Below are 23,804 nucleotides of genomic sequence, written 5' to 3'. Positions count from 1 at the left end.
TAAAAAAATAATGCAAGCAACATCAGTGCAACACACGCAGTTGTCCGTGAGTTGGTTTCTCCCTTTACGGGCAAAGGACACGAGATTTACATGGACAGTTACTATACCTCGCCTGTAATTACAAATTAATTAGCAGATTTGGAAACTGGACTGTGTGGCGGTAAGGATTACCAGGTTGGGGATGCCAAAATGCCTTGGTAAAAGTGTCTTACAGCTGAAAAAAGGAGATGACCCAGTTTTTTGCAGAAAGGGAAAACTCCTGGCTTGTGCTTGGCACGATACTAAACGTCTCACCATGTTGTCCACAGTCCATGGAAATGATTGTGTTCAGAGGAGGATCCGGTCCAAGACAGATGACACTGGCTTCCGTGACATCAAAAGACCTGTATGTGTCGACCAGTACAACGCCTACATGGGTGGAGTGGACACTGCTGACCAGAGGATGAAGACATACCTCTTTCCACAAAGGTCCCGGAAATGGTATCATCGCATACATCATTTACACCAAATCCACTCCAGGCCCACACAAACCTTTAAAGGTTTACATTCAGAACATTATTGATGCATTACTGGCTGATCACTCCAAAAAACAAGAGAGGCGCTCAAGACCGGAGGGTGAAATGCCACAGAGACTCACAGAGCGTCATTGGCTTTTTCAAGCAGAGGGACGTCCAGACTGCGCCGTGTGCTCTGACTGCTCTCGTACCAAAGGCAGGCGGCAAACAAAGTACAGGTGCCGTCAGTGTGGCGTTGGCCTCTGTGCGGTTCCATGCAACGAGAGATACCATACGCTAAAAAACTTTAAATGCTGTCATTTGGATATGTAAAAGTGCAGGGTACCTTGACCCTGGATGGACATCTTTTCTGGGATGGTTCTCTCCTTTCTTTACTGCTTTCTCCACAACCTGCCTGGCACCAATGATGGATGTATAAGTTGGAAAAATAAAAAAATGAAAAAAATACATAATAAATACCGTGTTTGTCATCATGTGGTCAGAACTTGTAATTAGGGCCCGAGTTTGAAGTTGTGAGCAAAAGAGGTGAAAATGGGTTAAAATGTGAAAAAACACCAAAATGAGCAAAATGAAATAATCCCCCATCATCAGTGCACTGTTTGCCCCCAGAAAAGCACTCCCCTGGGGCCTGGAGGTGAACTGACCATCAGAGTATAGTACCATATACCCCTGCTGGACTTAGAAAAAAAAACGAGTTTCAAATCAATAGTACACTATACCCGAGGGACTCTGTCGTTTTTTGGCTCGTGCGAATAAGCGTTCGGGGGAAGATTCCCGGGCTGAATCACGCTGCTCCCGCGAAATTCTTGACGCTGCTCTCAGGCGGAATGTGCAAAATGGTAATGCTGGGAGGGAGGGGCGGGCGGTTTTTGAGAATGACGTTTTTCGGAATCGAAACAGGTACATTTCCTGGTTGTGCGGCTACCGGACAAGGAGCTCGTTTGACGGGCACACGAGAACCGCGATCGATGGGCCCCGTTCTGGTTTTATCCAGCTTCCAAGGCTCCTTCACAACCGTAATGTCAAGTTATTTAGGCGTCATAGTTCGGTTCAACTCCGGATCAACTGGTGGAGCCCCGCTCCGTGATTTTAGCGCCGCCCAGACCCGGCAAGAGAGGTGCTATTCTCGGCTTCATTTTACCAGACTCCGGGGCACTTCCAGAAGCTTCCTGGTTGCTCCGATTGCTCGGGGCTGAACACAGTGTCACAGTCCCGGCTTTACAGCGACATAATCATTTGAGCTGACATTCATAGTATCAAATGCTCAGACCAGACAATCCAGATCAGCGTAGCGGCTGACCACGGGCTGTACGCGGAGATGAGCGCTGGTTGTGACAGGGATCACGGATCCACTGGTGGAGCCCCGCTCCGTGATTTTAGCGCCGCCCTGACCCGGCAAGAGAGGCGCTATTCTCGGCTTCATTTTACCAGACTCCGGGGCACCTCCAGAAGCTTCCTGGTTGCTCCGATTGCTCGGGGCACAACACAGTGTCACGGTCCCGGCTTTACAGCGACATAATCATTTGAGCTGACATTCATAGTATCAAATGCTCAGACCAACGGGCTGTACGGGGAGATGAGCGCTGGTTGTGACACGGATCACGGATCCTCTGGTTGTCCGGCTCCGTGGTTTTGGAGGTGCCCAGACCCGGCCAGGGCCGCGCAGTTTCCCCCCGGCTTCATATGCGCCTCCCACGGCAATCAGAGTAGCGGAGTGCGGGCTGACACTTAGCTCCAGCCTGGGTCCTGGGTCTGGATCCTCTGCTGGAGCCCGGCTCCATGGCTCAGAGCGGCCCAGACCCGGCCAGGGTCTGGTTTTTTGCGATTGAAAATGGTACAAATAATGGTTCTATGTATACCGGACAAGGAGCTTGGTCTATTGGCACTCAAGACCCGCCATCGTAGGGCCCCGTTCTGGTTTTATCCAGCTTCAAAGGCTCCTGCGCACTGCGGGTTTGTTTACATTTTGCGGCTGTGGTTTGCTCCGGCTAACCTCACGCCGGACACTTTGGAAGCGAGGCCGAGACGCCCCGTCTGACCCAGGTTTTCTCCCACGGATGTCCCACCAGGCGCGGGGCGTCAGTCTGACTGGCTTCCCCCGCGCCTGGCCCCTTGTCACCGGAGATGGGACCGTCACTCACCCCCGTGCAGTAGGACGCGCGGCTTGGAGGATGATGGCTGCGCTTAGCCCCTGGCACAGGGGCTCTGCACCAGTCCCCTTCAGCCTCAACGCGTCTGGTGGAACAACAGTCAAGGCCCACTGTCACTCACCCCCGCACAGAAGGACGCGCGGCTTGAAGGATGATGGCTGCGCTTAGCCCCTGTGCCAGGGGCTCTGAGCCAGTCCCCTTCAGCCTCAACGCGTCCGGTGGAAACACAGTCCGGGTCCACTGTCACTCACCCCTGCGCAGAAGGACGCGCGGCTTGGAGGATGATGGCTGCGCTTAGCCCCTGGCACAGGGGCTCTGCACCAGTCCCCTTCAGCCTCAACGCGTCTGGTGGAACAACAGTCCAGGCCCACTGTCACTCACCCCCGCACAGAAAGACGCGCGGCTTGAAGGATGATGGCTGCGCTTAGCCCCTGTGCCAGGGGCTCTGAGCCAGTCCCCTTCAGCCTCAACGCGTCAGGTGGAAACACAGTCCGGGTCCACTGTCACTCACCCCCGCGCAGGGATGCTTTCAAGTACAACCGCTGCTACGTTGCATGGAACAGCTAAAGGTTGATTACTGCATATTGCACGCTGCATCCTAAATGGATGGGATTTTTCAATGTCTCTCTTAACAACCCACAGCGTGTCTTATTCATACTGTGGATTCAAGTCTTCCAAAAGGCTGACCACGATATTCCCATGCCAGGAGTTGAACCCAGGCCACCTGAATGGGCCACTTTGTCTCACCTTCCTGCAGGTAGTGTGGATGGATGAAATAATATTGTTTGAGTTTTTATAAGTGCTGCAAGGTTCAAAGGTAATGCGGGACTGGGAGCTTGCACTGAATCACCACATGTGCTGATTTGAAATATTTAAGTGAAGGTCTCTAAAATTCACTGCAGTGTAATCTGGTCATTAGCAAAGACTACAGAGTCGCCTGGAGATGCTGGTGATTGAACCCAGGACCTCGTACATGCTAAGCATGCGCTCTACCACTGAGCTACATCCCCTTCCTTATCAAACCCTTAAAATGATAGAATGGACAAAAACAGAACAGATAGAATAGAAACAACAGAAACAGTGACCAGAAAGACAATTCAATTCTTCATTTTTTTTTTTATTCCAATTTGACTGGTTGTGACACAAAGATTTGTCCCATTGTTACTTTACTTACATGTGCGTCACTTTTTGTGTGTTACAGTAACTTTTTTGGCCTGATCACCCAGTCCACAAGTGTTCCTGTACCTATATATTTACAAATCAAGCACTGTTAAGCAGTTGGCATCCTTTGCTGGTCAGGGGGAAGAGGAAGGTATGTTTCCAGCAGGGTTCTAAGAAATATGAAGCAATGCCAATGGATTTCTTGCCCATCAGCTTGACCACCTGGCCACCACAATACTGCATCTTTGGAAAATTACAGTGAAAGCTTGAGACCAATAAAAAAATCAAGATATGCTTGTCCAGTCAAGAATTGTTGGAAAACATGACTGATCCCAAATGAAGCAAAGTATGCGCTCTACCGCTGACCCACTTTGTCTAGAAATGCTCCAAAAAGAAACACCAACCAACCTGCTAGTCTATAGATACATAGAAAAGCTAAAGGTTGATTACAAACTTTCGCATGCTGCGCCCAAATTGATGCCAGGTTTCTATGTCTCTCTTCACCTCCATCCAGCTTGAATGTACTCGTAACCACAGCGAGTCTTGTACATAATATGGCTACAAGTATTCCAGAAGGACAAACCAGATATTCCCATACCGGGAGTTGAACCCAGGCCACCTGGATGAGAGCCAGGAATCCTAACCGCTAGACCATATGGGAAGGATTTGAGAAGGTAAGAGCTAATTTAATGGTAAAGAAGATAAGATGAGATAAGATAAGATAAGATAAGATAAGATAAGATAAGATAAGATAAGATATTCCTTTATTGTCCAACATGGGGAAATTCCATTGGTGCAACACAGGAAGATACAGAAGGACAGATCACTTATAGGAAGTCTGAAAAACACTTTCAGTAGAAGATCTCCTATAAATAAAAAATCCCATAGACAAATAAATACATAAATACCATTGCATGTGATCACAACAGTAATTGCACATGAATATGTGTCATGACGGCACATAGATTGCACATGAATTTCACAGTAATTGCACATGAATTGCACATGGATTCCAACAGCAATTGCACATATGACGGAATTGCACATCAGTATTAGGTTAGGTCAGCATTGCGAGTGTTCAGGACTAACAGTGTTTGTTATAAAGTCTGACAGCAGCAGGAAGGAAAGACCTACGAAACCTTTCCCTCACACAGCGAGGGTGGATTAGTCTCTCACTGAAGCTGCTCTCCAGAGCGGACATAGTGTCCTGCAGGGGATGACACTCATGGTCCAGCATAGATGTGAATCTAGCCAGGACCCTCATGTCCCCCACCTCCTGCACCGAGTCCAGAGCACAGCCCAGGACGGAGCTGGACTTCTCGATGACTTTGTCCAGCCTCTTCCTCTCCCTCTCTGTGATGCTGTATGAGTCCATTCTCTCAATGTCCCGTCCCTGGATGTTCACTGGTAAGGGGGCAGTGGGGTGGCGTCTGCGGAAATCCACCACCATCTCCTTGGTCTTCCCCGCGTTGATGAGGTGGTTCCGCTGACACCAGTCCACAAAGTCCTGCGCCAGTCCTCTGTACTCCGCGTCATCTTCGTCCGTGATGAGTCCGATGATGGCAGAGTCATCAGAGAACTTCTGCAGGACACAGCTGTCCGTGTCATGTCTGAAGTCTGCAGTGTAAAGGGTGAAGAGAAAGGGCGCGAGGACAGTTCCCTGGGGCGCCCCCACACTGCAGGTCCGAGTGTCAGACACACAATCCCGTGCTCTCACAAACTGTAAATCCTCTGGGACCGCATGAGGCTCGCTATTTCCGTCATTTTATTTTGAAGGGACCTCACGTTACCCATGACTACGGCGGGAACCGACTTCCTGTTTGTCCCTCTCTTCTCTCTGAGTTTACGTCTGTCGAAGTTTAGTCTATACAGACTGCGGGAGGCGAGGATCGTTCTCAAGTTCTTTATTTGATGAAAACATGGAAAAACAGGCAAAACAGTAGCGTGTTTTTCGTCTTGCAGCTGAGATTCGACCCGTCACAAGAATTAGCTGTGTTTTATATAGCTGTTGCTTGGGTCTGATAAAATGGCCTGACGTTGATATGACGTCCGCTTTTAGATTGTTTAGACTAGTCCACAGATAATCAGAAAATACACAGAAAGTTCATCGTGACCCATATGCCGTAAGATCGTCGTGACTCATGATAAACAGGACACAGACATGACAATAATTTGATCAATATCCACAATTCCCCCTTTTGATCACATCCACATGTGATCACACTTAAAGAGGCGCCAGACGCAACCTCACAAAATAATAGAACGTAAACCCCCCAAAAACATACTAATTGTTTAAAAATCATATTAAATCATTGTATAATATTGCAACTCAATAAAAGAAAACATGTATTAAACATAACCCATCATGGACACAAAATGGTGTAAGACAAGGAGCATGGTGGTTGTAGACCAGACCAGATTTTCAAGTGTTGGCTTCAAGAAATGTCAGTCTCGTCATTATCAGAGTCAGATTCTTGATTGACAGAGTAATAGTCAGCCTCTGTCATCAGGGCTAGAACATGTGCTGGTCGGTTAGTAAGAGCAGTTGCAATCAAGCGTTCAATAAGTGATCTAAGACAGGGTACAACACAGCATCCAATCATAATCAACACACTAATAATAATAAGGATAGTGGAGAAAATAGAAGCAACAGTGCCAGTCCAAGGACCAAATATGCTGTATAACCAGGCAGACCATGAGTTATCAGCAGTACCTGAGTTTTTAGCAAGTTCAGCTGAGAGAGATTTGAGACTAGCTAGTGCTTTAGTAACCCTGCCATCAGGGGAAGTATTGTTAGGAATAAATGTGCAGCAATCAGTACCAAACATCGAGCAAATACCAGATTTCTCAGCTAAGAGCATGTCAAGAGCAACGCGATTCTGCCAAGCCATAAGTGAGGTCGGAGCCAATTGTTCTGTAATTCCCTCTAATGCGTCTATTGTAAAGTTCAAGAATCTTTGCTGATTATAATAAATGTAATTTATCCATTGAACATTAATATTAGATGTTGCCCAACTAAATAAAATAGACTTAAACCCAGCCGCTACTTCATTCTGTGCCTGAAACCCATATGGAACGCCAACCGGGGCTCCCACAGAATTTATATAAACACCTGGGTCAAATGATCCCAGGGGGCTGGCGAGGGAGCGTCTAAACACTCTAGAGTGAGGATGCCTAGGTAGGTTGTACTTGAAATATTCTGTAGTAACGGGGACAATAGTGAATGGTAAAATCATCACTACTAGAGCACATTCACCTGTCCAACGTGGTGGAAGGATAGCTCGGAGTTTTAGGTCACCACAGAGCCACCATAAGTCAGCTCTGGGTAAGGTCTGTCTTAAAAAAACATGATGAAATGAGGGGAAAGCAGAAATGTCAGTTGATGTGTTGCAATACGTTGGAGGAAAATGACCAAGCCTAGTCCTGCTAAGAGTAGCGTTGAAATAGAAACAGTTAAAGCCATGTTCAGCAGTAGAGAATATCACAGGTACGTCTTTGGATGTTGTAACGGGGTATCTTAAATGTAAATGAGTACAGTCCTTGAAATTGTCCGAAGAATTAGAAAACAGAGAATGCACACAACTGTCACGCTGTGAGTCCAGAGGGAAAGGGGCAGCTATAAGCTGGGGTCTTGCAGCCGCACAAGCTAAACACGATTCTTTCTTATTTGTTTTAACAGTGTACTGTACGTCGGTGTAATCCCTCATTCGTCCAGGCGTGTTCCATAGTAGAAAAAGCTTCAGTTGTAGTCATCTGGACTCAGTTTGAAAAAGTAGACGTTTCGACTCTCATCCAAGAGTCATTGTCAATAACAGAATTTAGGTCGAGAACTCCGATATTAATACTGTTCTGTGGTAAGACCTGCCCATTGGGAGGAGCCTTCCTGAAGTAGAAAGAGTTGTTGGTTTCAACAGAAACTCCCCCCTTGTATCTACCGAGCTAGCCTATTCAGAATCTTAATGGGCTGTTAAAACCTCTTTGTCTTAGTGAGACCCTGGCTCAACCACCCTGAGTACCTGATTAGCATTTGAATTCCCTGGTCCTTTACCTTTCCAGGGGTTCAGTAACCCATTATAGATAACAGGAAGATTAAACCTAAGCCCTCCATTTCTGTCTAAAGAAGGTCTTTCTTTTTTAACAAAAATAGCTTCCTTGACTCCTCTTTCAAACCATCTTTTCTCCCTGCTTAAAACCTTCACCTCACCGTCTTCAAACGAGTGATTAGAGGCTTCAAGATGGAGATGCACGGCACTCTGTGGACCTGAACTAGTATTTCTTCTGTGCTGATAAAGCCTTACTAAAGCAACTTGTGTAGAGGCTGTTTCGTCTCACCTATGTAACGTTCTTTACAGCTTTCTTCACTGCATTGGATCGAATAAACTACATTGCTCTGTTTTTGAGTCGGCAATTTGTCCTTTGGGTGAACCAGTTTTTGTCTTAAAGTGTTGCCTGGTTTAAAATAAACAGGGACTTCGTGTTGTCTAAAAATTCTCTGCAGTTTTTCCGACAGGCCAGACACATAAGGGATAGAGACACCCTTCCTTCTCTGTTCAGTTTCCCTTTTGTCCTGCTTCTTGGTTCTCTTCACTCTGTTGAGAGCCCAAGCGGGGTAACCACAGGCTGAGAGGGCATTACGGACATGAAGAGAGGGGAGAGGAGAGGGGAGAGAGGGGGGGAGGAGGAGGAGGAAGAGAACCCGCTGCTGTACCCGCGAAGAGGAAGTGGTGCCGAATATGCCCCAGGAGCAAGGACACTAAAACGACGAACGTGTACCGAGGGTGCCTCGTACACGTGTGTGGCGAGTGCGCCCCCAGCTACTGCCCGCGCTGCGCTCGGACCTAAGTATCTGTCGACCTTACGATCGCTGCCGTTGCCGCCGTTGCCTTGCCGCCGCCAAAAATTTCCTGTGTTGTGTTTTTTTTTATTTTTTATATTTGTCCAAGAAGCTAATACCAGGAATGGGATCCGAACCCACGAGGGCCACCGCCCGTCGGATCTTGAGTCCGAAGCCTTAACCGCTCGGCCATCCTGGTGAAAGCCTATAATGGCGTTGCTCGCTTGTAAAAGGGGTGTCGGTCGGTCGGTCGGTCGCCGCCGCCGCCACGCTACTATTTTGAATAAAGAATGCGACAACGCCGAAAAGAGAAAAATAATATATAGATATTTTTTTAAATGCTATTGTGTCAATTTTTATTTTATTTTAAATAATAAGGATGAAAAAAAAATTAAGCAATTATGTCCTTATGATGAAGAAGTAGAGAGAAAGAGAGAGAAAGAGAAAGAGAGAGAGAGAAAGAGAGAGAGAGAGAGAGAGAAAGAGAGAGAGAGAAAGAGAGAGAGAAAGAGAGAGAGAGTAAAACTGGCGCGTGCGCAATTCCGACACCTGCAGGTCAAGCCGGGGAGGTGGCATGGCTTACTAATGATAATACTTACAGGGGGCGGTGTATCAGCGTATCGTTGTGGCCGAGCGGTTAAGGCGACGGACTCCATATCCATTGGGAGTTTACCATGCGTTTCAAAAATGCTACTCAAACCTGTTAGTCGATATTCATTGACCAATTTTACCTCGTAGACTTTGCCTGCAATTGCTCTTCCAATCGTCCCTGGGTGGGCTCGAACCACCAACCTCCCAGTTAACAGCCAAGTGCGCTGCCCAATTGCGCCACAGAGTCATACAGCCCACATTGTATAATAATTGCGAATTTACAAGCCGCAATATCTTTTTTTTTTTTAAAGCGAGCCAGCAACATTCGAAAGTTCAGCCCCTGTCCAATCAACTGTGTTTAATGGAGAGCGAGGGCATCAATCTTTCTACCTTTAAGCTAAATCCCCTGTACCAATGTAGCTATAAAAAAACTGGAAGTTTTTCAATCAATCGACTCTCGCCAATTTATTGCGCACTCAATATACTGCAGTTAATCTGGATATTGAGGAAAAATTGCAAGATAATGTTATTTGACATAATGCCGATGTATTTGCTTACTTTTTCAAGCACACTTGGCAATTGAACCTCGTTCAGCAGTGCCTTTCATCAGATAGTAAAGCGAGCAGACTTTCCATTGTAAAAAACAAATATGTTCTCTCACCATTAGCGACTCATTGCGCCACAGAGCCCATACATCCTTCCATGATGCTCATTTCCACAAACGCAAAACACAGTTTTCATCCAAAATGGGTCCACATCAGTCATTCCTTGCCAACAAACTGAGAATCAAAAAGTGAAAAGAGTGCAGTGTAGGGGAATGGAGATGGACATTCCACGGCCAGATAACAGAAAATCTCTCTTTGAACATTGGGGGGTTTTCTTTCTCCCTCTCTCCCTCACCGCAGGGAGCCGCTGTGACTTTGGCGATAACAGACCTTCTCCCCCACAGTCTTACAGGAGGACGCCCCGATGAAAACTATGTTTTATGTGATTATGCCATGAATGTTTGTCCGAATCAACTCCGTACACCTCATGTTTCACCTTGTGTTACGTATTTTTCCACTATTTAAGGTTTTATATTCCCAATGCTTTAACTCGAGTGCCCATCACAGGTGAAAGAAGATGTAAAATGTATCTACCTCAAGGAATAATGTGCACAAACTGCCAAAAGTGTTTAACGTGTCGTCGCAGTAGCGCCCGCCCCTTTCGCTCCCAGCGTGCCCTGCGGCGCTAGGTGACAAAAAGACGCTCCGAGCTTGGAACGCTCTCTTCTCCTCTCTTCTCTTCTTGCTCTCTTCTTCCTTTTTTTTTGTTCAAGCCTTTGTCTATCTCTTTGAAGCCGTCTCCACGGACGAGCCTGTTTACTTTTCCTTTGTCTCAACAAAGCGTCCGCCACGTGGGTCGACAAGACTAGGCCAGCCTCATCGCCCCCCTGAACTCTGAAAACACCTGGAAACACCTGGAACTAAGCTTAAGCGCTAAACCGGACAGAGACTTTCTTTTCTACTTCGCTTCTACTATTTTTGAAGTAATCTACGCTGTTTACGTGGATCAGCGCTACGTTCTCATCTGAGTAAAGGCCGCGTGAGGAGCTAACACGCAGCTAAAGCGTTCTACCGCTAAGGAACTCCCGGACATCGCCACGCGCCACCTCGCGCCACCGCTGCCGCCCCGCGTCACGAACATCGCGGCATGCCACTGCCTTCGCCCGCCACACCGCTCCACGGGCTGCCTCGCGCCACCGCTGCCGCTGCCTCGCCACGGATCTCGTCCGCGGACAAGGACCAGCCGGACAGAGTTCTACAAAATCGTAAGCCGACTTCAGTGTGCGGTTCTTTTGTGGCGTGATTTGGGTAGAACTCAGCTGTTCCTCCTCCCTTAGCTTCTCACTTTCCCTCTTTTTGATATAGATTAGCATAGACACGTTTGATTATCAAAGGCAAAACCCTGGTTTAACATTATCTGCATGAAATCTGCTGTTAAATCTGATATAACATCACCTGTGATTTACCTGTGCGCATTTCTGCTCCGGTGCCCTTTTTGATTGCCCTTTTGATAAATAAACTACACGAAAGAGTTATTGACTATTGTTTGTTTGATTAGACTATGCGTAAGTCCCTGAATCGTGAAACACCCTTCAGACCTTTTAACGAGCGCGATTAAGGACCGTATCTTAGCTTTTTGGGATTTACCCTGGTGCCCCGTCTTGTCTCGTTTCTGCTAAGAAATCTTCCTTAATCGTAAACTGAATACCTGTAGTTTGAGACCCTACACAAGGATGTGAATAGCCTGTTGGCTCCTGCTTCACTAAAGGTTCTATATCCATTCACTACACAGCTTTCTTGGATGCACTACTGCTGTTACGGCTCTCGACTGACATCTCAATTGCAATAGACTTTAAAAAGAAGCATTAGCTTGATGTGGACTTTTAAAGGACGCAGTAGTTTGATGTGACAACAACCACATCAAACTCCTTTAAAAAGAGACAGCAGTTTGATGTGTTTTTTTACCAAAGTATAGGTACGGTCATTTGTGCTACTGTAATAACGGATCTGATTCTGTATACTCACAGTTCACATAAATAAAGTGTCAGGATGGCCGAGCGGTCTAAGGCGCCAGACTCAAGGTAAACTCCTTCCTCGCCACAGGGGATTCTGGTCTCTGAATGGAGGCGTGGGTTCAAATCCCACTCCTGACAAAAAAAAAATATTTCCTTTGGAAAGGAAGCCATTTTTACACCCTAATTTACAAGCACATATGTGTGACAATGGATAAAAAATTGTCGTATTGGCTTAAGATTTCAAATGAAGTGTTACTTCCAATGATGAATTGTGATGTGATGGCCAATCTACTACGTAGATGCTGTACTGTCAAAGCATTGAGTACATTCAGAGTGAACTGTATCATATGTCTTATACTGTAATTGTGACCACTCACTGAGAAATTAAAGTGACAGATTAATTTACCAGACTTACTACTGAAAAATTCTGGGTTTTCATTCTGACCTTTTTTTGCCTTTTGGACAGCCAGCCTGGCTAGCTCAGTCGGTAGAGCATGAGACTCTTAATCTCAGGGTCGTGGGTTCGAGCCCCACGTTTGGCGGAGCTGATTTTAAGCTTTATGGACTGCTTGCCATTACAACCCGTGAAATCTTGGTCATAAATTTGGGGAATGGAGATGGACATTCCACGGCCAGATAACAGAAAATCTCTCTTTGAACATTGGGGGGTTTTCTTTCTCCCTCTCTCCCTCACCGCAGGGAGCCGCTGTGACTTTGGCGATAACAGACCTTCTCCCCCACAGTCTTACAGGAGGACGCCCCGATGAAAACTATGTTTTATGTGATTATGCCATGAATGTTTGTCCGAATCAACTCCGTACACCTCATGTTTCACCTTGTGTTACGTATTTTTCCACTGTTTAAGGTTTTATATTCCCAATGCTTTAACTTGAGTGCCCATCACAGGTGAAAGAAGATGTAAAATGTATCTACCTCAAGGAATAATGTGCACAAACTGCCAAAAGTGTTTAACGTGTCGTCGCAGTAGCGCCCGCCCCTTTCGCTCCCAGCGTGCCCTGCGGCGCTAGGTGACAAAAAGACGCTCCGAGCTTGGAACGCTCTCTTCTCCTCTCTTCTCTTCTTGCTCTCTTCTTCCTTTTTTTTTGTTCAAGCCTTTGTCTATCTCTTTGAAGCCGTCTCCACGGACGAGCCTGTTTACTTTTCCTTTGTCTCAACAAAGCGTCCGCCACGTGGGTCGACAAGACTAGGCCAGCCTCATCGCCCCCCTGAACTCTGAAAACACCTGGAAACACCTGGAACTAAGCTTAAGCGCTAAACCGGACAGAGACTTTCTTTTCTACTTCGCTTCTACTATTTTTGAAGTAATCTATGCCGTTTACGTGGATCAGCGCTACGTTCTCATCTGAGTAAAGGCCGCGTGAGGAGCTAACACGCAGCTAAAGCGTTCTACCGCTAAGGAACTCCCGGACATCGCCACGCGCCACCTCGCGCCACCGCTGCCGCCCCGCATCACGGACATCGCGGCACGCCACTGCCTTCGCCCGCCACACCGCTCCACGCGCCGCCTCGCGCCACCGCTGCCGCCCCGCGTCACGGACATCGCGGCACGCCACAGCCTTCGCCCGCCACACCGCTCCACGCCGCTGCCTCGCCACGGATCTCGTCCGCGGACAAGGACCAGCCGGACAGAGTTCTACAAAATCGTAAGCCGACTTCAGTGTGCGGTTCTTTTGTGGCGTGATTTGGGTAGAACTCAGCTGTTCCTCCTCCCTTAGCTTCTCACTTTCCCTCTTTTTGATATAGATTAGCATAGACACGTTTGATTATCAAAGGCAAAACCCTGGTTTAACATTATCTGCATGAAATCTGCTGTTAAATCTGATATAACATCACCTGTGATTTACCTGTGCGCATTTTGCTCCGGCGCCCTTTTTGATTGCCCTTTTGATAAATAAACTACACGAAAGAGTTATTGACTATTGTTTGTTTGATTAGACTATGCGTAAGTCCCTGAATCGTGAAACACCCTTCAGACCTTTTAACGAGCGCGATTAAGGACCGTATCTTAGCTTTTTGGGTTTTACCCTGGTGCCCCGTCTTGTCTCGTTTCTGCTAAGAAATCTTCCTTAATCGTAAACTGAATACCTGTAGTTTGAGACCCTACACAAGGATGTGAATAGCCTGTTGGCTCCTGCTTCACTAAAGGTTCTATATCCATTCACTACACAGCTTTCTTGGATGCACTACTGCTGTTACTGCTCTCGACTGACATCTCAATTGCAATAGACTTTAAAAAGAAGCATTAGCTTGATGTGGACTTTTAAAGGACGCAGTAGTTTGATGTGACAACAACCACATCAAACTCCTTTAAAAAGAGACAGCAGTTTGATGTGTTTTTTTACCAAAGTATAGGTACGGTCATTTGTGCTACTGTAATAACGGATCTGATTCTGTTTACTCACAGTTCACACAAATAAAGTGTCAGGATGGCCGAGCGGATAAGATAAGATAAGATAAGATAAGATAAGATAAGATAAGATAAGATAAGATAAGATATTCCTTTATTGTCCCACATGGGCACGATGGGTTCATACACAGGCCCCAGATGTACAAGGTTGTGGTCCGAGCTGCCCAGGGGAGGGAGGGGGAAAGAGGAATAAGCATCCTTGGTGTTGGCAAAAAACAAATCCAATGTTCTATTGTTTCTGGTGGGGCAGCAAATGTGGAACTGGGAGCTTGCGCTGAAGATCGGCTTCCATCATCCAACACATTACTGACTAGCTTGGTTCATTTGGATTGACAATCGCAATAATGCAAGTAATGGATTTCAAGTCCATCGCCTTAACCTCTCGGCCACAACAACAATACACATTTAAACTGTGTTTAAGAAAGTGGAAATTATCCACATTATTTTCTGAAACTAGCGCAATTACATTACCAGATTTAACTCTCCTTCCGTAACAATGCCTTAAATGATAGAATGGACAAAAACAGAACAGATAGAATAGAAACAACAGAAACAGTGACCAGATAGACAATTCAATTCTTGATTTTTTTTTAAATTCCAATTTGACTGGTTAGGACACAAAGGTTTGTCCCATTGTTACTTTACTTACATGTGCGTCACTTTTTGTGTGTTACAGTAACTTTTTTGGCCTGATCACCCAGTCCACAAGTGTTCCTGTACCTATATATTTACAAATCAAGCACTGTTAAGCAGGTGGCATCCTTTGCTGGTCAGGGGGAAGAGAAAGGTATGTTTCCAGCAGGGTTCTAAGAAATATGAAGCAATGCCAATGGATTTCTTGCCCATCAGCTTGACCACCTGGCCACCACAATACTGCATCTTTGGAAAATTACAGTGAAAGCGTGAGACCAATAAAAAAAAATCAAGATATGCTTGTCCAGTCAAGAATTGCTGGAAAACATGACTGATCCCAAATGAAGCAAAGTATGCGCTCTACCGCTGACCCACTTTGTCTAAGAGAAATGCTCCAAAAAGAAACACCAACCAACCTGCTAGTCTATAGATGCATAGAAAAGCTAAAGGTTGATTACAAATTTTCACATGCTGCGCCTAAATCGATACCATGTTGCTATGCCTCACTTCACCTCCATCCAGCTTGAATGTACTCGTAACCACAGCGAGTCTTGTACATAATCTAGCTACAAGTGTTCCAGCAGGACAGACTAGATATTTCCATACCGGGAGTTGAACTCGGGCCACCTGGATTAGAGCCAGGAATCCTAACCGCTAGACCATATGGGAAGGATTTGAGAAGGTAAGAGTTGATTTAATGGTAAATAAGATCAGATCAGATCAGATCAGATCAGATCAGATCAGATCAGATCAGATCAGATCAGATCAGATCAGATCAGATCAGATCAGATCAGATCAGATCAGATCAGATAAGATAAGATAAGATAAGATAAGATAAGATAAGATAAGATATTCCTTTATTGTCCCACATGGGCACGATGGGTTCATACACAGGCCCCAGATGTACAAGGTTGTGGTCCGAGCTGCCCAGGGGGGGGAGGGGGAAAAAGGAATAAGCCTCCTTGGTGTTGGCAAAAAACAAGTCCAATGTTCTATTGTTTCTGGTGGGGCAGGTAACATACTGGGTGTATGTTGGTAGAACAGAAGAGGGAGAAGCGTGGTTAAAGTCACCAGAGACGAGGAAGAGAGCCTGTGGGTGCTGTGCTTGCAGCCTACACGTGCAGGAGAGCAGTGCTTCACAAGCATATTGAGCATTGGCAAACGGGGCCACATAGACTGCGATCAAAATCACATGTGAGAACTCCCGGGGCAGATAATATATCTTTTCTTCCCGCATTCTCTCGTTCTGTCCGCCCGCAGCAGATGAAAATTGTCCAAACCTACAATAGAGTCTGGCATTTCTGCTGTTAACCAGGTCTCTGTGAAAATCAAGACACTGCTGTCCCTATAAATCCTCTGGGACCGCATGAGGCTCGCTATTTCCGTCATTTTATTTTGAAGGGACCTCACGTTACCCATGACTACGGCGGGAACCGACTTCCTGTTTGTCCCTCTCTTCTCTCGGAGTTTACGTCCAGCCCGTCTGCTTCGTTGCGTTTTCCTTAGGATGTCCGCCGGGATAACGTGACGATCTCCGGGTAAGACGACTGTTCTCCGCAGTTTCATTAGTTCCTCCTTTGTGTAAACGCGGTACGGCGCCGGCCGGGGGGCGGGGCCGGAGCCGGGGGACTCAGAGCCAAGACACATCGCCACGACACGACGAAAACACTCAATCCAGCCGAATAAAGTCAAAAACAGTTGAATTAAAAACGATTCCAGCGCGTGTCCCTATCCTACAGTAAAATAGAAAAAATATACTAACTATATTTACAAAATATAGGAGATAAAGCACAATAAGTGTGAGAAAAAAGAGAGAGCGTTTACACCGGGCTGCTAGCTGTACCAGCGCCTTATGACGTATAAAGAAGGCCTCGTTGATGCTTGAGAGTTAAGGAACAGTTCTGTATGTAATAGATATAAGCCCATTCCACGTGCAACAAGTCTAGTGATTAGTATTTTCCTTGTGCCTCAGCCTATTAGACCATGGACCTGAAATCCACAATCCTGGATTTTGGAGGCTAGTATCCTGTGCATATTGCTTATGGGGTTATGTACCCATAATAGACTCAAATTGCTTCAAAATGTCTATTCATAGGTCTTTTTTGACCTACATCTTCTTTCACTACTCAGCTATCCTTTTCCCCACAGAGAGAGACAGGACTTTTATAGGACTTATTATAAGCAAGAAATGAAACAAAGAAATGACCATTATAATCCTCTGACAGTAATCTTCGTTGAAGCCAATCAATCAGAACTTGCGAGGGGAATCATTTCTAAATGATCTCAATGCATTGGTAATCTGGACAACGTTCTGCTAAGTATATTCTAAACCAATGGGAACGAGAAGTGAACCTGGTTTTGTCTGACCAAGAGTGTGGAAATGTAGGAACAGCCCTGAGGAAGACCACAAAATCACATGCCTGAAGGGGAAAAATATGTTTTTTTCGCCACACCATGTCAAAGTGCCCATTATTCACAAGGAAATGCTAACTGCTGGAGAACCCAGCAGGCAAACCACTATCAGGTGTTTTGGGGCTGTGCTGTTGCTCAAAAATAATGGACTGAAATTCACAGGGCACTGCAGACTGTTTTTGACTTTGCCATCCCACTCAAATTTAAAACTATGTACTTGGGCCTCAACACTCCTGCCATGGACACAATAAATGGATACCCTTGGAACATACTTTTGGCTGTAGAGAAAAAGGCCATCACAAAGAAATGCTCGACACCAACCACGCCAACGATCAAAGACTTGACTGACATAGTAACAGACATTAGACATTGGATGAATGGAAAACAGTGACATTCAGGCTTAATTTGGATAAGCACTAATTTGATCGACTTTGGACCAAGTAGGACCCCTATTTTCATTTAAATGTGATTTTGTTTTTATTTTATGTTTAGTGCTATTTATGTTCTTTTTATTTCGATTTTTGCTCCCTGGTCGTGTCCTGTATTGTTTTATGTTTCATCGAAAGAAAAGAAAAAAGGACACACAGAACTAGTTCATTTTCTCGCTACGTTATGCCACACGTTTCGCTCCCTTGCCTAATTTGTTGAAAAAGTAGCCAAAATAGCTCAGTTGGGAGAGCGTTAGACTGAAGATTTAAAGGTCCCTGGTTCAATCCCGGGTTTCGGCAGGTGTACCTGAATGTTAGTCTTTTCTCAAAAATACAATGAATAGGAATGCTGGGTCTATTGGATATTTTGCGAGATCAGGACATAAATGGCCTGGAAAGGATCTATAAAACATAAACAGCATGCTTTCGTTGGAACATTGTTAGCATGAACATGTTTGGTAACATGTTTGGTTTTGCTGAATGTTGTACCCAAGACCTTCTGCGTGTAGGGCAGATGTGATGACCACCACACAATGAAACCATGAAGCAGAAGTTTGCCTACTTCAATGCTGCTCTCTTTGATATAGCCCAATGATCAAATGTCATACTTATTTTCAAAACAGGATATCCTGTAGAAAGGTGTGGTTCAACGGTATAGCGGTTAGCGCTCTGAATCCAGAGTTTTTCTTCATTTCTAATTGCAATTAGAGGCGTTACCCTTTTAGGGGTGTGTCAAGATTCTCGCCTCTGTGGCGCAATCGGCTAGCGCGTTCGGCTGTTAACCGAAAGGTTGGCGGTTTGAGCCCACCCAGGGATGACTGCTCACTTTGCCAGAGCAAGCAAGAAATACAATCCCAAAAGTAACCACTGTATGTAATTATGTAAGGAAACCAGGAAATCGTTATGGCGCTGCGGCTTCCTTGGTAAAAGGGCCTGTTTATTAAACAGGAAATGCCTACTCTTTTGTCTATGAAAAATATTTACAAGGACAGAAAAGCCCACAAGAAGAGCCCTCAAACCCATACCTTTGTCCCTCAAGTTTACTGCTGCTACACTTTGCATTAAGAGAGGGAAAAGTATTGCTGCACATCAAGATTATTTGCACTGTTTGCACTCCTTGTTTCTCATTTTTTTGGCAAGGGATGATTGACGTAAAGACTTGTAGCTTTGGATGACCGTTATCCTTCCAAGTAGGAGTCTGCGGTTCCATGGTGTAATGGTTAGCACTCTGGACTCTGAATCCAGTGATCCGAGTTTAAATCTCAGTGGAACCTTGAGTGCCCAGAGAGCAGCGCTACTCTTTTGAAAAAGTGCAGAAACAAGAAGAATCTTTGGGTAAAATCTGTGCTTACCCCCTGAAAGGAGCTAACCAAAGCATACAAACTAAACAAAGCTGTTAAAATCTGGAGCTGGTTTTCTTATGACCAAGCTTATGATTCAACGCCTGGATTACAAAAGGCGTAAACGTTTCACCGCATTGCAAAAGAAAATCAAATGAAAAGCATTGATGTGTTGAAGGAATCCTTTGACTTGGAGAGACAGGACTTTTATAGGACTTATTATAAGCAAGAAATGAAACAAAGAAATGACCACTATAATCCTCTGACAGTAATCTTTGTTGAAACCAATCAATCAGAACTTGCGAGGGGAATCATTTCTAAATGATCTCAATGCATTGGTAATCTGGACAACGTTCTGCTAAGTATATTCTAAACCAATGGGAACGAGAAGTTAACCTGGTTTTGTCTGACCAAGAGTGTGGAAATGTAGGAACAGCCCTGAGGAAGACCACAAAATCACATGCCTGAAGGGGAAAAATATGTTTTTTTCACCACACCATGTCAAAGTGCCCATTATTCACAAGGAAATGCTAACTGCTGGAGAACCCAGCAGGCAAACCACTATCAGGTGTTTTGGGGCTGTGCTGTTGCTCAAAAATAATGGACTGAAATTCACAGGGCACTGCAGACTGTTTTTGACTTTTCCATCCCACTCAAATTTAAAACTATGTACTTGGGCCTCAACACTCCTGCCATGGACACAATAAATGGATACCCTTGGAACATACTTTTGGCTGTAGAGAAAAAGGCCATCACAAAGAAATGCTCGACACCAACCACGCCAACGATCAAAGACTTGACTGACATAGTAACAGACATTAGACATTGGATGAATGGAAAACAGTGACATTCAGGCTTAATTTGGATAAGCACTAATTTGATTGACTTGGACCAAGTAGGACCCTTATTTTCATTTAAATGTGATTTTGTTTTTATTTTATGTTATGTTATGTTTTATGTAACTATTAAGTTCTTTTAATTACGATTTTTGCTCCCTGGTCGTGTCCTGTATTGTTTTATGTTTAATCAAAAGAAAAGAAAAAAGGACACACAGAACTAGTTCATTTTCTCGCTACGTTATTCCTGGTTCAATCCCGGGTTTCGGCATGTGTACCTGAATGTTAGTCTTTGCTCAAAAATACAATGAATAGGAATGCTGGGTCTATTGGATATTTTGCGAGATCAGGACATAAATGGCATGGAAAGGATCTATAAAACATAAACAGCAAGCTTTCGTTGGAACATTGTTAGCATGAACATGTTTGGTAACATATTTGGTTTTGCTGAATGTTGTACCCAAGACCTTCTGAGTGTAGGGCAGATGTGATGACCACCACACAATGAAACCATGAAGCAGAAGTTTGCCTACTTCAATGCTGCTCTCTTTGATATAGCCCAATGATCAAATGTCATACTTATTTTCAAAACAGGACATCCTGTAGAAAGGTGTGGTTCAACGGTATAGCCGTTAGCGCTCTGAATCCAGAGTTTTTCTTCATTTCTTATTGCAATTACAGGCACAAGTCTTTTATGGATATGCCTAGATTCTTGTCTCTGTGGCGCAATCGGCTAGCGCATTCGGCGGTTAACCGAAAGGTTGGTGGTTCGAGCCCACCCAGGGACGACTGCTCACCTTGCCAGAGCAAGCAAGAAATACAATCCCAGAAGTAACCACTGTATGTAATTATGTAAGGAAACCAGGAAATCGTTATGGCGCTGCGGCTTCCTTGGTAAAAGGGCCTGTTTATTAAACAGGAAATGCCTACTCTTTTGTCTATGAAAAATATTTACAAGGACAGAAAAGCCCACAAGAAGAGCCCTCAAACCCATACCTTTCTCCCTCAAGTTTACTGCTGCTACACTTTGCATTAAGAGAGGGAAAAGTATTGTTTCACATCAAGATTATTTGCACTGTTTTCACTCCTTGTTTCTCATTTTTTTGGCAAGGGATGATTGACGTAAAGACTTGTAGCTTTGGATGACCGTTATCCTTCCAAGGAGGAGTCTGCGGTTCCATGGTGTAATGGTTAGCACTCTGGACTCTGAATCCAGCGATCCAAGTTCAAATCTCAGTGGAACCTTGAGTGCCCCGAAAGTAGCGTTACTCTTTTGAAAAAGTGCAGAAACATGAAGAATCTTTGGGTAAAATCTGTGCTTACCCCCTGAAAGGAGCCAACCAAAGCATACAAACTAAACAAAGCTGTTAAAATCTGGAGCTGGTTTTCTTATGACCAAGCTTATGATTCAACGCCTGGATTACAAAAGGCGTAAACGTTTCACCGCATTGCAAAAGAAACTCAAATGAAAAGCATTGACGTTTTGAAGGAATCCTTTGACTTGGAGAGACAGGACTTTTATAGGACTTATTATAAGCAAGAAATGAAACAAAGAAATGACCACTATAATCCTCTGACAGTAATCTTCGTTGAAGCCAATCAATCAGAACTTGCGAGGGGAAGAAGAAGAAGAAGAAGAAGAAGAAGAAGAAGAAGAAGAAGAAGAAGAAGAAGAAGAAGAAGAAGAAGAAGAAGAAGAAGAAGAAGAAGAAGAAGAAGAAGAAGAAGGCGGCGGCGGCGGCGGCGGCGGCGACGACGACGAACACCTTATGCTCTCTAAACGCGGGGAAATCGCGTGGACCTCCAAGCCGCCGCTTGAGAGGCGAGGCGAGGAGGAGGAGAAGGAGGAGTAGACAAGTTGGCGCCCATCAGGGAGCTGTGGGACTTGTGGTGCAAGCGACTGCCGCTCATGTACAATCCGGGATCCGAGGTCACCGTAGACGAGAGGCTGGTTTCGTTTAGAGGTGATTTCTTTTATTTAAAAATATGGAGAAAAAAAAGAGAAAATAATAATAATCAATAAATCAATAAATTAATAAATCAATAAATTAATAAATTAATAAATTAATAAATTAATAAATTAATAAATCAATAAATCAATAAATCAATAAATCATGAAAAGTAAATTCAAATTAAATAATATTTGTTGTTCTTGTGTTCTTGTTTTTCCTTCATTATTTTTTTTATTTTTTTTTCCCTTCTTCTTTCTTCGTTCTTCTTTCTTCTTTGACAGGTCGCTGCCCCTTCCCTCAAAGCCGGCGAAGTACGGAATCAAGCTGTGGGTCGCGTGCGACTCGCTGTCCAGTTACGCCTGGAAGATGCAGGTCTACACCGGGAAATCCGATAAGCGCGCGCCTCCGGAGAAGAACCTGGCCACGCGGGTCGTGCTCGATCTCACCGAGGGACTGGGACTGGGAAGGGGGGCCGGGGGGGGCCGCAACGTCACGTGCGACAACTTCTTCACCTCGTACGAGCTCGCCCGCAGGCTATTCTTCGAGAGGGACGGCCTCACCCTGCTGGGGACGCTGCGCGCCAACAGGAGCGAGTTCCCGCGGGAACTGGTCGACACGAAGCGCAGGGCGATCGCGTCTTCCGTCTCGTGTTCACGTTGGGCGAGACCGCGCCGGGGACCTCTTCCAACGGCTACGGCAACGAACGGAGTCCCCTCGGTCGCCTTGGTCTCCTACCTGGCGAAGAAGAGCAAGAACTTGCAGATCCTCACCACGGTGCGGCGCCACCTACGGAGACGGCAATCGCGGCGGCCCTCATCCTGTTCCACAACATGATCGACGTGTCCGCGTACAATGCTTTCGTCCTGTGGCGGGAGCTGAACCTGATGGTCGGCAAACGCCACAGACGCAGGCTGTTCATGGAGCAGCTGGGGAGCGCGCTCGTCGCGCCTCGTATACGCGGGAGGGAGGAAGAAGGGAGGGGGAGGGGGAGGAGAGAGAGGGGGGGGGGAGGAGGAGGAAGAGAACCCGCTGCTGTACCCGCGAAGAGGAAGTGGTGCCGAATATGCCCCAGGAGCAAGGACACTAAAACGACGAACGTGTACCGAGGGTGCCTCGTGCACGTGTGTGGCGAGTGCGCCCCCAGCTACTGCCCGCGCTGCGCTCGGACCTAAGTATCTGTCGACCTTACGATCGCTGCCGTTGCCGCCGTTGCCTTGCCGCCGCCAAAAATTTCCTGTGTTGTGTTTTTTTTTTTTTTTATATTTGTCCAAGAAGCTAATACCAGGAATGGGATCCGAACCCACGAGGGCCACCGCCCGTCGGATCTTGAGTCCGAAGCCTTAACCGCTCGGCCATCCTGGTGAAAGCCTATAATGGCATTGCTCGCTTGTAAATGGGGTGTCGATCGGTCGGTCGGTCGGTCGCCGCCGCCGCCACGCTATTTTTAATAAAGAATGCGACAACGCCGAAAAGAGAAAAATAATATATAGATATTTTTTTAAATGCTATTGTGTCAATTTTTATTTTATTTTAAATAATAAGGATGAAAAAAAAAATTAAACAATTATGTCCTTATGATGAAGAAGTAGAGAGAAAGAGAGAGAAAGAGAAAGAGAGAAAGAGAGAGAGAGAGAAAGAGAGAGAGAGTAAAACGGGCGCGTGCGCAATTTCGACACCTGCAGGTCAAGCCGGGGAGGTGGCATGGCTTACTAATGATAATACTTACAGGGGGCGGTGTATCAGCGTATCGTTGTGGCCGAGCGGTTAAGGCGACGGACTCCATATCCATTGGGAGTTTACCCTGCGTTTCAAAAATGCTACTCGAACTTGTTAGTCGATATTCATTGACCAATTTTGCCTCGTAGACTTTGCCTGCAATTGCTCTTCCTATCGTCCCTGGGTGGGCTCGAACTACCAACCTCCCGGTTAACAGCCGGGCGCGCTACCCAATTGCGCCACAGAGT

General features: G+C 45.7%; 9 non-coding genes across 9 annotated transcripts; 5 read left to right on the top strand and 4 right to left on the bottom strand.

Annotated features, from left to right (window-relative positions):
- Positions 1-3,603: 3,603 nt before the first annotated feature.
- trnaa-agc (transfer RNA alanine (anticodon AGC)) lies at positions 3,604-3,675 on the bottom strand. The gene has a single exon. It is a non-coding gene; the product is annotated as a tRNA-Ala (tRNA).
- Positions 3,676-4,415: 740 nt separating this feature from the next.
- On the bottom strand, positions 4,416-4,487 carry trnae-cuc (transfer RNA glutamic acid (anticodon CUC)). Its single transcript has one exon. It is a non-coding gene; the product is annotated as a tRNA-Glu (tRNA).
- Positions 4,488-8,776: 4,289 nt separating this feature from the next.
- Positions 8,777-8,859, bottom strand: trnal-caa (transfer RNA leucine (anticodon CAA)). Its single transcript has one exon. It is a non-coding gene; the product is annotated as a tRNA-Leu (tRNA).
- A 2,980-nt stretch (positions 8,860-11,839) lies between these two features.
- On the top strand, positions 11,840-11,949 carry trnal-caa (transfer RNA leucine (anticodon CAA)). Its single transcript has 2 exons — positions 11,840-11,877; positions 11,904-11,949. It is a non-coding gene; the product is annotated as a tRNA-Leu (tRNA).
- Positions 11,950-12,280: 331 nt separating this feature from the next.
- Positions 12,281-12,353, top strand: trnak-cuu (transfer RNA lysine (anticodon CUU)). The gene has a single exon. It is a non-coding gene; the product is annotated as a tRNA-Lys (tRNA).
- Positions 12,354-17,939: 5,586 nt separating this feature from the next.
- On the top strand, positions 17,940-18,012 carry trnaf-gaa (transfer RNA phenylalanine (anticodon GAA)). Its single transcript has one exon. It is a non-coding gene; the product is annotated as a tRNA-Phe (tRNA).
- A 902-nt stretch (positions 18,013-18,914) lies between these two features.
- On the top strand, positions 18,915-18,986 carry trnaq-cug (transfer RNA glutamine (anticodon CUG)). The gene has a single exon. It is a non-coding gene; the product is annotated as a tRNA-Gln (tRNA).
- A 2,075-nt stretch (positions 18,987-21,061) lies between these two features.
- Positions 21,062-21,133, top strand: trnaq-cug (transfer RNA glutamine (anticodon CUG)). Its single transcript has one exon. It is a non-coding gene; the product is annotated as a tRNA-Gln (tRNA).
- A 1,986-nt stretch (positions 21,134-23,119) lies between these two features.
- trnal-caa (transfer RNA leucine (anticodon CAA)) lies at positions 23,120-23,202 on the bottom strand. The gene has a single exon. It is a non-coding gene; the product is annotated as a tRNA-Leu (tRNA).
- Positions 23,203-23,804: the final 602 nt, after the last annotated feature.

This window comes from Eucyclogobius newberryi, unplaced genomic scaffold (assembly GCF_026437365.1).
Source record: "Eucyclogobius newberryi isolate DKJ021-1_F unplaced genomic scaffold, fEucNew1.0.hap1 SCAF_8, whole genome shotgun sequence".
NCBI lineage: Eukaryota > Metazoa > Chordata > Actinopteri > Gobiiformes > Gobiidae > Eucyclogobius > Eucyclogobius newberryi.
This window is presented reverse-complemented; position numbering and strand designations above follow the sequence as displayed.